Source organism: Palaemon carinicauda, chromosome 28 (genome assembly GCF_036898095.1).
Source record: "Palaemon carinicauda isolate YSFRI2023 chromosome 28, ASM3689809v2, whole genome shotgun sequence".
Taxonomy (NCBI): domain Eukaryota; kingdom Metazoa; phylum Arthropoda; class Malacostraca; order Decapoda; family Palaemonidae; genus Palaemon; species Palaemon carinicauda.
This window is the reverse complement of record NC_090752.1, coordinates 83857204-83871059: the sequence shown is the minus strand read 5'-3', so window position 1 is coordinate 83871059 and position 13856 is coordinate 83857204.

Here is a 13856-nt window from a genome sequence, read left to right as displayed (position 1 = left end):
TCAGAGAATAAAAAAAATGAAATCAAAATGCTTTTACATATCAGAAAATGGTTATTTATAAAATATGAAGAAAAATATCATCAATAGTGAATTCAATAACGTATAAAACATAATAACAGCAGTAATTTCCGTTTATTGAGAAATAAACAATAAAATGTGTTACGAAATTTTGCGCAAAATGTTTGGCACGAATTGATCGCAAGAGAATTGCATGACGGAAACGGAGCAATTAGCAAGGTATTTACAAAGCCATCATTCAGTTAATTACAATAAACCGACCAATTAAGAATAAATTTCAGCAATGTTGTGTCATTCACTAACCTTTGTTAAAAATCCTTAATTATTTGGATATACAGTTGGACACACGAATTCCTAGTGCACCTCACTCCGAAGAAATGCACTCTATACCACCCTTACTGCGCGGGGGAGTTCCTAGCTTTAGACCTCTCCCTTCACTATCTCTTTCGTTACTCGCCGCAAATAAAGTTTAGTACTGGGTGAAATTCGTCGGCGCAAGGTGTGCCAGGGACTTCTGTGTCCAACTGTACTACATCATCATCATCATCATCTCCTCCTACGCCTATTGACGCAAAGGACCTCCCCTGAAACTGTACACACCCTTGATCAAATCAAAAGCTCCCGAACGCACGGTACTATTTTACAAAGGATAAATAATCATCTCGCTGAAATATATGAAAACATTATGAGTGGAACACACAAACACACGCACCAACAAATAATTTTTATATTTCGACAAATGGCCCAATCTCTTCTAAATCTGTGGCCAGATCTGGAAATTAATGTTTGAATGTTTTAAAAATCCATGACTAAATTTCGATGAGATATTTACCTTCCAATATCGCAACTGAAGCAAATCTACTCGACTAGTGGGCAGTCTCTGTACACAGAATGTTTATATATTTTAATCAAATCTAATAAAAGAGGATTTCATCGTCCGCTTTTAACGCAATCAATTTCATACGAATAACCGCAAATATACCAATAAATTGTGAGTCATGCATTCAAATCTTTATCAAATAGCATGATACAATCACTGACTATATCTTGAGTAGATTTTAAAGGTTTATTTATCAGTCCCAGCTCCCCAATAAAAGTGTATTAAGATTTACAAGATATATATTTTTCAAAATCAGCAAACATTCATAGGAATCGGCCTGTGGACCTATTCACTAACAAAGAGAAGCAGACAGAGAGGAGATATCAACAAGTAAACAACTAAACAAAGATATCGACAGTGGCACAGTTTAGGGAGATTTGCAAGGATGGGATTAAATGTAAAAGCATTTACTGGTCACAGAATAATTCAATTAAACTGACTCAATTCCACCAAACGCAAGTTAAAACTAATTCCATTACTACTGGAGGTACAATTTAAATATATTGCTACCCAATTACGATGGACTGCGAGGTTCTACCTACCTCTAACGAACCCCCATCAGATTCGTACTTTGCAATAACCTTTGAGCCTTCTCCAACAACCTTGAAACTTGCATCTTCCTGAAATATTAAGTCTAAAACAGCTTCATCAACTACTACCACTTCCAACTTCAGTAACCTAATTCATTATCACTTCCAAACTTCAGATACCACACCAACTACCAATTTCCAACATCAATACCCTCATAAACTACCATCAAATATACTTTCCTGAGTTTATCAACTGCCATTTCTCAAATTTAGCAATCTCACTATTCAATAACCTCACTAAATATTATCATCCAACTTTAGCCACCTAACAACCTTTTTAAAACTTCAACAACCTCGCGTTCTATAAATTTCTAAACTTTTGTAATCTCACATACAACCATTTCTAGGCTTCAACAACCTCGAGAAAAGTTTCTCAACTTCAACAACCACACCAACAACCATTCATCAACTTGAACAACATCACTGACTTCCGTTTCCAAACTTGAGCAACTTCGCTAATCCCGAAAACTTTCTTCAGAAACCTTTACAAATATCGCTTCCTAACTTCAGCAACATCACAAGCTAAACTTCAGCAAACTTATCCATTCCAATTTCAAAATTTCACCAGTATATTTCAAAATTCCAGCGTTACCTCGGCAGACTTACCATCTACCATATCCCATTAAACCCACATCCTACTCAAAGATCTACTTCAACTAAGGTGACCTGAGATACAATGGGAAGAGGTTATGAATGATTTGGGTGGTGGAGAGGAGAATTCTATTTTAGATATATTGAACGCTAATCAACTCTTAAATGAAACTGCTAACTATGGGAAATCTTCAGTTGCTTACAGCTTTTATTGGGCGAAAACTACAGTTGAATTTATGAATGAAAATCAGCTAAAGGGGGCCACGAATCATAGGAAACAGGGCTTGTACGTATTGATGTATGAATTAAATACAATCTAAAAGGGGTCATGAATCCTAGGAAATAGGGCTTGTACTTATTAATGTAAGAATTAAAAACAAGTTAAAAGGGGTCATGAATCATAAGAGATAGGGCTTGTACTTAGTGATGTTTTAAGTGGAATAATCTCTAAGTATGATATAGTATAACGAATAATATACATGAGCGAGAGAGAGAGAGAGAGAGAGAGAGAGAGAGAGAGAGAGAGAGAGAGAGAGAGAGAGAGAGAGAGAGAGAGAGAGAGAATATATCCCATACAGATTACTTTTCCAGACCTTATTTTTTTTCACAATAGTGTAAAACAAAAATTGCATTAGGTATGTACAGTTTGTCTAAACCTTTAAAGTAACTGAATTACCCGAGAACAACTTTACAGTAAATCTCGTTCTCTAGTATTGTGCAGAAAGTTCGATCGCGTAGTTGTATTGATTGATTGATTGATTGATTGAAAGTTTTCTGGCATCCTGACATTAGTTGTATTGAACTTTTAGTTTGTAACATTGACGCAAAAGAATATTGACGTCAAAATTATCGCAAGAAAACCTTTGAGAAATTCGGGAAGACAAAACAAAGACAGTAATGTTATATACGATTATACCTTTTAATTCGTGTCAAAATGCACTTACTAAAGATGTGATCGCAACGGAGTGCCTCAATAAACTATACTTGAATTGTATCCAAATATAAGCTATGAAACCCAAGTTGATATCGACTTCTAGACCTCAGAATTATGAGGAAAATAAAGTATGGCTTTTCAAATACCCCCCTCCATGTTACTACTAAAATGAGATTAATCTTGAAGGTGAGAGCTATGATGCTTCAATGTAAATTACTGATGAAATATTAACCATCCTCAATATCTGATATAAAGCCTTCCCTGAAAATTAATTACCATTCGTGAAAAAAAAAATATAGAATAATATATCACTTACCTTATTACTTCCTCGAAAGACGTGGAATATATACGCAATAGCACTCATAGAAATTCTCTCTCCTAGCAACAACAACTTCTAGATAAGATATAATGAAAGATCCCAGCCATCTTGAAAACCTCATCTTCAATCATCTGTTAACGAGAAGAAATAAGGTTGATTATAACAAACGGTTATCGAATCATACCTAACAACATTTACAGGTTAGAAGGAAAATTAAGAAAATGGCACAACGGATCAATTTACTCTAAATGTATTGGATGTCATTAAACACCACTAAGTAATGTTCCATGCATCAAAATGAAAAGAGTCATGTATAAACCTACAACCACAAATGCAGCCGTTTCTAATCCACTGCAGGACAAAAGTTTCAGACATCTCCTTTGTCTGGGGTTTGGCCAGTTTTCATCACCACGATGGCCCCTAAGGAGTGGTGATGGGAGTATATAGTATGATCACTCACAACAAACCAACCTAGTATGGGTTACCCTGACTAGTACAGCTTTGCTGAGTAAGACGATACAATAACTCTTTCACCACTTTAAGGTATTCCCACTCATAAAAATCTTATTAAGTAAACCATGTCATTAATCAATGCAAAGAAAATTGCAAAATTGGAACAAGAGAGATAAAGCTCCAAAACCAACAGCTTAAGATAAAAGAAGGAAATTACATGAAAGATAAATCTGGTCGAATCCCAAACGATGGTAAGACTCCACCTTCATCATCAGTCAGGTCCTCCTCTCCTTCATTTGACCTAAACTTTCGTGATTAAACTTTTTCCAAAGTTAACGGGGTTATTTCCCCCTAGACTCTCCTTGTCCTCTCTTCGACTCATAGTCTTCAGGCTTTTCTTTCTATCCTACACATTCCTTGTTTTTAAAAAGGATAAAGTTGTTTTGAAGACAAAGATTCGCTGTTTTGAAGACACATTCGCTGTTTTGAAGACAGATTGGCTGTTTTGGAAACATAGATTCGCTGTTTTGAACACAGATTCTCTGTTTTGCAGACACAATTTTGCTGTTTTGAAGAGAAAGATTCAGTGTTTTTAAAACACAGATTCGCATTCAGAACAACGGTAATATCGTGAAATCTATATTCCAAAATTAATTCATTAATCTCCTTTCCTAATCTATCATTCAATTAATAATTCTGCAGAACGAAAGAATGAATAAAAATGTCCTCCGAAACATGTGTTTCTTGTCTTCAGACTGGGTATACATTACACGATGCATTTTCGAAGGTTATTATTTATTATTAAAAGGGAAGAGATTAACCAGCCTAATGAGTCAAGCTCGACTCTTACAGAGCTGGCACAATTAAATTCGGGAGTTAAAGATTCTTATATTAAAGTTAATAATAAAATATGAAATACATATATAGAAAATATAAGATACAAACAAATCTTTCTTTATGAACATCTGTGATGAATATAAATTTAAATTTTGTTTATAAATCCTGTTTCTTAAAAATGTAAAATTATTTAAGACGGAAATTCTCAGAGCCCCCCAAAAATGTTCAAAAAATCACTCTTGCCAAAACATTAATATCACTATTAAAATCTTTGCATTTGATAAAAATATATTGTAGGGAAAGAGAAAACGAGAGAATGGCCCCCGGTCCCGGGCGTAGCAGGGTGCTAAGAATACCCCGGTAAATAAATACTAAGGAAAAATTGAGAATTGATAATTGGGTTATTAGAACCAAGAATCAAAATGGGAAATTACAGCAAGCGGAGAATGAACTTATGAAACATAGTGTGGATACCTTAGCCCTAACTGAAACACGCTTTAAGGGGATTAGTAGAGAAATCTTATACCAAGGAAAAAACTATATATACTCAGGAAGAACAATGGAGTTGGAAGAGAAGGGGTAGGAATGATGATAATACCATGAGCAGAAAAGGCATTAACGGAATGGAGAGATGTAAATAGAAGATTGTTACTTGTAAAGTTTAAATCAAAGCAGTGCAATATGAGTATTATTGGTTGCTAGGCACCAATAAATAATTCCTCTGAAAAAAAAGGAAAGATAAATGCTATGAAGAACTGCAGACTGTAATAAATGAGGACCCAGAGTGAGATATGAAAGTTGTAATTGGTGGATTAATCAATAATCAAATCAAGATATAGACAATATAATGGGTGTTGAGGGTCTTGTCGAAGTAGCAAATGAAAATGGATTTGTTCAACAAAAAATCTTGTTATTGGATGTACTCTTGTCCTGCACAAGGACATCCACAAATATACATGGACCATGTGGCAATTTAAAAAATCAACTATATCACAATGCCATTAATAAAGAGAGGAGGAGGACTCTGAGAAATGTAAGAAGCTATAGAGGTGCAGATGTTGGTACCCGTAGTGATCACCAGGTCCTCATTGCCACACTAAAATTAAAACTGAAAGCACCCAGCAGAAAGGTAGATATGTAGGTTTGATACAACTAAGCTTCTAGGGGATGAGCACACAGAAACATTTGCAATTAAACGTAGGAATATATTTGCAGTCTGAGAGAGTTTACGAGACGAAGAGCAGATAATTAATGAAGAATGGTGTGAAATTAAGAACATATCAGTCAGTTTAGAGTGGAGTTTTGGGACATGGAGTTACAAGGAGAAAACCATGGATATCAAATGATACTTGGGATACCATTAAAAAAAAAGAGACAAAGACAGAAATTGATTGTTGAAAGTTTTCGAGGAAATAATGAAAATTTCAAGGTAGAGCATGCTATGTATTTCAGTATTGATAGTGCGGTCAAAAGAAAAGCCAGGAATGAGGGTGACAAAGCTATGAATTAAGGGAGTGGCTATGATGTAAGAATTGCTCATAGAATTATTAACAAAATATATACTGGGGCAAAAGAGAAGAGGCATATACCCATCAAAAAGAGAGATGGATCTGTTATAACTACAAAGATGAAGAAAGGCAACGTTGGATGGAACACTTAAATAAGGTCATGAATAGGATATGTGAAGGGAATAATAGATCGATATACCTGAAGCAGAGGAAGATCTTGATATGCCCATGAATGAAGTCAGTGTGTTCGAAGTCGAGGCTATTCAAAAATACACTAAAGATGAAAATGGCTAAATAACGAGATCTGACCGATTTCAATAATTACAGAGGCATCACACTTGTCTGCGTTGTCATGGAAATATATAGTATTCTCATTTTAAGGAGACTAGAGAGAAAGATTGATGAAAAGCTGAGAGATAAAAAAGCAGGATTTAGAAAAAGTAGAAATTGTACTGACCAAATTTTCATTCCAGACGTTGTACAGCAATGAGAAAAATATAAAAATTCCCTTTTGATAGCATTTGTGGACTATGAAAAAGCCTTTGAGAGTGTGGACCGGCAAATTTTTAGAGAGTCTTGCGATATTATAGAGTTCTGTTCATGAGCATTGCAAGTGCAAAAGTTAATATTAGTGGAGTCCTATCAAATTAATTTCTAGCGAAACAGTGGAGTACTCCGAATTTTGTAATGCAAAGAACAGTTGGGGATGGCGGAGGAGCATTGGACTGGATTGATATCAGGAAATTAGCGGACCTAGAGTATGCTGATGACGCTGTCCTTATTAGCAAAACACCATAGAACTTGCAAAGCTTCATTACCAGAATGCATGAAATAACACAGGAGGTTGGGCAAAAGTTAAATAGAAGAAAGACAGAGATGATGACAAGAGAATGTGCAATGGAAAATGAAATATCATTGTAAGGCAAAAGGATTAAAGAGGTGGAATCATTTAAATATTTAGGAACTATTAACTCTAATAAAGGTTATGCAAAATTGGAGTTTAATGAAAGATCGAAAAAAGCAATATATATATATATATATATATATATATATATATATATATATATATATATATACATATATACAAATATATATATATATATATATATATATATATATACACACATATACACATATATATATTAAATATTTCATAAACCAAAGTATACACGTATAATATATATTGTGTGTGTATATTATATATATATATATATATATATATATATATATATATATATATATATATATACATACAAACAAATAAACTAACAACGGAAATTCAATAAGAAAACTAACAGTCCCTATTCGCTGAATAATGATATCATCTGACGGAAATTATAAATAATTTCCAGGATTCAAATAGCTATGACATTCGTTTCACGAGTGACGATTGACGCATTAATATGCTAATGAATTCTTCACGCTAATGAATCCCTTTCATATTTTTATAACTGAATATTGATACCTACGAAACTTTCGTATTCTTTCTTTTCTTCAATAATATCTATATCCGGTAACCGAGTAGATGACGTTTCCTTTTTGCATATTTTAGGGATATCTTTCAGCATTGCAACAGAGGATAAGTTTTCCTTTTAATGGTGTAATATTTTTCTGATGTATATATCTCTAGCCAGATTTGACGTCTCTCAAGATAATGCTTTATAAGGCTTTAAACATATAAATGCATACATGCATGCATACACATACACACACACACACACACACACATATATATATATATATAATATACATAATATAAATATATATATATATATATATATATATATATATATATATATATATATATATATATATATATATACACATACATACTGTTATCATTAACTTATTTTCATACGACTCACGCAAATACCTTTATTTATATATAAACACACACTCGTATTATTATTACTATCATCATCATCACCATTATCAATTATCGTTATTATTATTATTATCATTATTATTATTATTATTATTATTATTATTATTAGCTAAGCTACAACCCTAGTAGGAAAAGCAAGATGCTATAAGCCCAAGGGATCTAACAGGGAAAAATAGCCCAGTGAGGAAAGGAAATAAGGAGATAAATAAACGATATAAGAAGTAATGAAATTTGAAATAATATATTTTAAAAACATTAACAACATTAAAACAGACATTTTATATATAAACTATCAAAACGCTTATGCCAGCCTGTTCAACATAAAAACATTTGCTGAAAGTTTGAACTTTTAAAGTTCTACTGATTCAACTACCCGGTTAGGAAGCTCACTCCACAAATAGGTCACAGCTGGAATGAAACTTCTAGAGAACTGTGTAGTATTGAGCCTCATGACGGAGGCCTGACTATTAGAATTAACTGCCTGCCTAGTATTACGAACAGGATGGAACTGTCAGGGAAGATCTCAATGTAAAGGAAGGTCAGAATCATGAAAAATTTTATGCGACATGCATAACGAAATAATTCAACGATGATGCCAAAGATTAATATCTAGATCAGGAATAATAAATTTAATAGAAGTTCCTATCCAACAAATTGAGATGATAATCAGCAGCTGAAGACCAGATAGGACATAAATAATGGAAACAAGGCAGAATGAAAGAATTAAAACACTTCTTCAAAATAGATTGATAACCAAAAATCTTAAAAAGACTTTCTCAATATGCAAATTTTTTGTGCAATTAAAGAAGACACTGACTCTCAAAAGTAAATTTGCTGTCGAGAATCACACCGAAAATTTAAAGTCATACAAAGTTAAAGGAACATTATCAATGCTGAGATCCGGATGTTGAGGAGCCACTATCCTTGACATACTTACAATCATACTTTGAGTTTTGTCAGGATTTCTATTAAGGGATTCACCAACCCCAGATCTACATTCGGAGAACAGAATTGATAGAATGAGAATAGCATCATCTGCGTATGCAACAAGCTTGTTTTCTCGGCCAAACCACATTTCATGTGTATATAGTATGAAAAGTAACAACACCACTACCCTGATAAACACCACATATCACATTCCTATATTCATTATGGTGCTCATCAACAACAACTCTTTGCTATCTATTGCTTAAAATTTTAATAATGATGCTAAGAAACGACCCACCCACTCCCAACTGTTTGAGTTTGAAAACAAAGGCCTCATGATTAACACGGTCAAAGGCAGCACTAAAATCAAGGCCAATCATACGAACTTCCTGACCATAATCAAGGGATTTTTGTGCTACATTGGAGATTGGAAGAAGGGCATCACATGCTCCAAGGCCTTTACGAAAACCAAATTGCAAACTAGGGAGTAGATGATTATCTTCAGCAAACCTATTAAGACGTTTTGCCAAAAGACGTTAAAAAACTTTACATAATATGGGTACTATGAAAATTGGGAAGTAATCAGTTGGACTTGAGCTACCACAAACGCATATACATAGTGGAGTAACATTACAAATTCTCTAACAAGTGCTAAAAGTTCATCTTCTTGCTAACTTGCGCAAAATAACAGATAACTATGGAGATAAGAAATCTGCAGTCTTTATAAAAACTTCTTTATGCAAAATTCTCGGAGATTGCTGACATTTGCCAAGGACAATTCCAAACACGAAAATATATGATAGAAATCCATATCTGTTGAAATAATATTTAGGTTTATTTCAGTTTGCTACAGTTTTGAAATTCTCGTCCAACATCTGATTTTCCTGATTCTTGTATTCTTTCTTCTTATTTAATCCCATCCTCCTTCTTCCTGTCCATTTCAATTTCATTTTTCCGGAAGTGGAAAAAATATACGTTTGTATAATGTTTGTTGTTCGCCAATAATATCTTCACCCTTTCTTAGAAGCAACTTTGGAAAAATCGATAACACAAATGCCAAAAGGTAAAGTAATCAATAAACTTTTTAGTTCAAGAAATATCTATTGTTATTCTTTTGGCAAATCCAGTTCCAGAAAACATTCCAGAAGGTGGAGTAACTTTCCCAAGTCTTTTTAAGACAATCCAAGTTTAGAAAATGTATAAAAAAAACAATTATCGGAAGTTTTATGTGTTCTCATTTCTTCCTACTCAATTTTACGGCAAATCATAAACATAATTTGAAAAGACACTCGAAGAGAGAGAAAATATTAGAGATTCATTCTACTTGGAAGAGAATTAATTGTCATTTTGACGCTGTACTGATCTCTTTCTGCTGTTTTCTTTCTCTTTCTTTCCACTCAAGCTATGAACCTCAAAAGTCCATACTGGAAGCCAAGTGAGTGATTTAAAATGCGCATTCTGGAATAGGGCTTAAATAATTTCCATCTTTGCCTGGAATCAAATGAGGTATTACATAACCTCAATGACCCTATACATAGAGAGAGAGAGAGAGAGAGAGAGAGAGAGAGAGAGAGAGAGAGAGAGAGAGAGAGAGAGAGAAGGGCCATAACCCTGAATTCCTATTCCTCCTATTGTCATTCCTATCTTCATGGAGACTGAAGACCTCTTCAGTATCACGGATGCCAGAAAACTTCAAATCAATCAATCAATTCAGTATCACCAAGAGCAGTTCACAATGGCCTTGCATGCTTTAAGGCAAATATCTCAAAATTTCAATCATAAATTATTACCAAAGAAAATCTCATTCTAGTGCCCAATGTTCTAAGTATCAAAGTAACTATTCTATTGGAAAAACTACAAATATTACTAACACTTAAATTAATTTTTTTCACCTCAACCTTTTTACTTATCTCGGGGTATCAAATTCAGTGTAGGTTTGTTTACCAAGTTTATGGCCCTCTGGAATGTTATTCATAGTTGTGTGCATAATAATAATAATAATAATAATAATAATAATAATAATAATAAATGTAAAACTGATGAAATTGAGGCCTATTTTGGTATACGTTTTCTTTCTGTATACTGTAGTAATAATATCACTGTGTTCTCTTTCTAGTATTATTTCTATGAATGGCTGTGTGTGTTTTTCTTCTTCTTTCGCGAAAGAAGAAGAAAACCACAATTTGCTATTGTTAGTGATAATAATAATAATAATAATAATAATAATAATAATAATAATAACAACAATAAAAATAATAATAAAAACAATAATAATAATAATAATAATAATAATAATAATAATAATAATAATGATAATAATAATAATAATAATAATAATGATAATAATAATAATATTAATAATCATTATCATCATAAAGTAAATTGATTTAGGAAAATAAAACTCTGATACCTTGCAAAACAAAACATGATTACAGAGAGAGAGAGAGAGAGAGAGAGAGAGAGAGAGAGAGAGAGAGAGAGAGAGAGAGAGAGAGAGAGAGAGAGAGAGAATAGGGGGTTAGGGGATGATAAGGCCTTGGGCTGATAAAAGGAAATGACGGCGAAGAAATGGGCTATTTCCAGATAAAAGGCGAACTCTACGTTAAGACCTCTATAACTTTCACCCTTAGAAGCGCAGCCATCTTAAACCTAATAAGAGCATCGTTATGTTACCCTTAAGAGAGAAAGGGAAAAAATGGCAGACTTTATTCGAAAATGTCTAGAGAGAAAATGAAGATTTTTTTCTTCTGTTCTTCAATGTCATGATGTTCTGTTCTTAAAAAGGTTAAACATAATACTTTTCCCACACAATTTTTACGTATAATAACTATATATGTGTATATATATATATATATATATATATATATATATATATATATATATATATATATATATATATATATATATACACACACACACAAATACACACACCACACAAATTCAATCCTTCCTATAAACACACATGTATGTGTATATATATATATATATATATATATATATATATATATATATATATATATATATACTCACATACAAACACACAAACATGCACATATATACATATGCAAATATGTATAAATATTCATACACATTTATACATATGCGTGTGTATACATCAATCTACTTTTACCAAACGCTAACCCTTAATAGGCTCAATCAAGAGCCATCGATTTGAAATTGCATTTTATAAGCCTAAAATAAAGTAAGGCGACCGTTATAGGAAGCAGCCATGGTGGAGAGGGGACATTCAGCCCAGACAATTAGCATAAAAACTCTTTCTGAAATTCTTCTTAAGGTCTTTTAGAGTTACCTACTAGAAGGAAAAAGGATTCACGCTTGACACACACACACACACACATATATATATATATATATATATTATCATTATTATTATTAAATGCTAAGCTACAACCCTAGTTGGAAAAGCAGGATGCTATAAGCCCAGGGGACCCAACAGGGAAAATAGCTCAGTGAGGAAAGGAAACAAGGAAAAATAAAATATTTTAAGAATAGTAACAACATTAAAATAAATATTTCCTATATAAACAATAAAAACTTCAACAAAACAAGAGAAAGAGAAACTAGATAGAACAGTGTGCCTGAGTGTACCCTCAAGCAAGAGAACTCTAACCCAAGACAGTGGAAGGCCATGGTACAGAGGCTATAGCACTACCCAAGACTAGAGAACAATGGTTTGATTTTGGAGTGTCCTTCTCCTAGAAGAGCTGCTTACCATAGCTAAAGAGTCTCTTCTACCCTTACCAAGAGGAAAGTAGCCACTGAACAATTACATTGCCGTAGTTAACCCTAAGGTGAAGAAGAATTGTTTGGTAATCTCAGTGTTGTCAGGTGTATGAGGACAGAGGAGAATCTGTAAAGAATAGGCCAGACTATTCGGTGTCTGTGTAGGCAAAGGGAAAGAACCGTAACCAGGGAGATGGATCCAATATGGTACTGTCTGGCCAGTCAAAGGACCCCCTAACTCTCTAGCGGTAGTATCTCAACGGGCGGCTGGTACCCTGGCCAACCTACTACCTATAAATATATATATTTAAATATATACGAATATATACACATATTTATATATACACATGCATACATACACACGCACAATTATACCCTGTAGATTGAAAGCCAGAGAACTTGAACAATTAAGCAACTGAACATTTTTGACAATTTGTTGCCTAAGAGATAGACCAACTTAGAAAGAACGTTTACGAGTCGAAAATGAGGCGACTGGACCAATTTACTGTAGCTCATGGGCAATTCAGACCATAAAACATAAGTTTGGATAATGTTTTCGTTAATTTTCTTCACTATATTGTTTTTAATCTCAACTCATCGAGAAATGAACGATACGGGAAGGCAACTGGTTTTAAACGGATTCCCCTACTGGTGTCTCTCCACAGATCCCCGGGCTGGTCTCCCCTCCCCATTACTCCCTTTTTACTCTCTCTCTATTTACCTTTTCTTCCAAGAGGCTTCTGCCATGAGTATGGGATGGCTCCCCTTCATATGCCACGTTAAGAGAATTAGGCTCGAGAACTAGGAGAGTTATTGACAGGATATTTGTTAACTCTAGGGGGGGGGGGGGTGAAAAGGAATATAGGCGATATCGATGTCTTTTAGCTCATTGAATCCATCATTTTGTATCCATGTTAAGTAAAGAAGCAAATACCCATGGCAGTAATAACGCATCCGAAATGTTTTCTGTAAGGAACAAAGCCAACCCTATATGTTTATCTTTAATATGAATCATTATTATCATTATTATTATCATCATTATTATTATTATCCTTATTATTATTAATATCATTATTATCATTATTATTATCATTATTATTATTATTATTATTATCATTATTATCACAAGCTAAGCTACAGCCCTAGTTGGAAAAACAGAATGCTATAAGT